This window comes from Quercus lobata, chromosome 5 (assembly GCF_001633185.2).
Source record: "Quercus lobata isolate SW786 chromosome 5, ValleyOak3.0 Primary Assembly, whole genome shotgun sequence".
NCBI classification, from domain to species: Eukaryota; Viridiplantae; Streptophyta; class Magnoliopsida; order Fagales; family Fagaceae; genus Quercus; species Quercus lobata.
The window spans coordinates 65813911-65816059 of NC_044908.1; positions in this window are offsets into that span (position 1 = coordinate 65813911).

Genomic DNA, 2149 nt, shown 5'->3' on the forward strand with positions numbered 1-2149 from the left:
TTGTATGTGAAATATGAATTATAAAATTTGATAATTATGGAATTTGTTATTACTGTGTTTTATTAAATATGCTTCCCCCATGGACTCATAATTATACCTCTACCACTCACAACTTGCCAACAAAAGTTGTGCAATTTTACGTTATCCAAGCATTTCTCATAGAATAATGCCTACAGTTCCTACTTCTAGGCAATTTATTTTTGGAATATTGATTTTTGTGTTATAAGCGCAATGTTTGTGATCTCCTAAATATGCGGAATATCAAACAATCTAGTTAGGTCTATATGGCTCTAAGTAATGTGTTTGTTCCATTTGTTATATTGTTTTGCTTCTATAAATGTGCATGAGTAATGATATTAACCTTTTTTTTTTTTTTTTTGATAGGTAATAAGAGTATTATTAAACAAACTATAAAACTAAAGTAAGCAAATACAAGGTGTACATGATGGTGAACACAAAGAAATGCAACAAGCAAACAATCAGCATCAAACAACAAGGAAAAACTTAAAGTGCAATACTAAGAAAAGAAATAAACTCCAAGATAGTAGAACTATTCGAGAAGCCCCAACACCTAGACCAATCAAATAAAGTCTTCTGGCATAGAGCTTGTAATTGAACCAAGGATTTCTCAGTATCCTCAAAAGAGCTCTAGTTTCTTTCCGTCTAAATAATCCACATCAAACAGCCAGGAACCATATTTCATATGTCTGAATTAAATTTTCCCAGCTAATAGCTCCAACAATACACCAAGCTTTCCACAGAGCCTAGCATAACCCATTGGATCCCAAAGATCTGGAACATATATACCTACAGTGAGTGAGCTACAAGACAATGGAGGAGGAGATGATCCACAGTTTCCTCATTACGATGGCACGTACAACACCGATTCACCAAAATGCGCCCCCTAATCATAAGATTATCCAATGTAAGGATCTGCCCATAAACCGCTATCCACACAAAAAATGCCACCCTCTTAAGAATCTTAACTTTCCAAACACCCTTCCATAGAAAATTGGATGCAAATGCACCCCGAATATTATTGTAATAGGACCAAGTATCAAACTTGCCATTCCTATTGAGACACCAATGAGAAGTGTCACTCCCAACACCCCTAGGGATCCAAGATTGAATGAATTCAAGGAAAGAGAAGGCAACCTCTAATTCTCTTTCATGAAAATCCCTATAAAATCTCAAATTCCAAATTCTATCGTTTCTACCCTCCTAGTCGCATACTACATCAGAAATGCAAGCTTCCTTGTCATTAGAACACACATACAATTAAGGATAGAGCATTTTAAGTGTGTTATCTCCAACCCACTTATCATGCCAAAAAAGAATATGAGTGCCATCACCCACCACTAGGGCCACATGTTTGGAGAAACTCTCCCATCCATCATGAATACCACACCATAGACCACATCTGTGGGCCCTTCTACATGCTTTAGTAGTCCACCCCCCCCTTGACCCTCTCCATATTTAGATGCAATAACCCTCCTCCAAAGATGAGTGCCTTCTCGTCCAAACCTCCATAACCATTTCCCTAACAGGACTTTATTAAAATGCACTAACTTCCTGATCCCCAAACCACCCATTTCTAATGGTAAACACACCTTCTCCCAAGCCATCAAAGGATATTTGAAACACTCCTCTAAAGATTCCCATAACAAATTTCTCTAAATACGCTCCAACCTATCAGTCACAGCTATAGGGATGACAAATAAGGATAGATAGTACGTAGGAAGGCTAGAAAGAGTACTCTTCAACAGAGTAAGTCTACCCCCCTTTGATAAATAAAAACGCTTCCAACCTGAGAGTTTCTTCTCCATCCTCTCCAAGATAGGATTCCAAACAAATGATTTTAACCTTATTTTAGTTAGTATTATTCTTCAAAATTTTCATTTAATGCAACAAATTAACCATGGTTTGATTAGTATTAAATAATTTTATTTAATAAATATTTACTTAATAAAAGGTCTTACATAAATTTTTTGCCTTAGGAACCAAATTATATTGGTCCACCTCTACTTAGTGACTCTGGCACTACTTAGATTCTTGACCCTTAACATTTTTGCTTTGATCAAATAATTGAGAGTGGAAAATTGTAAATACCCATGTCTCTTCTTCTTATGTTTTTTACGTAGGTATGCCA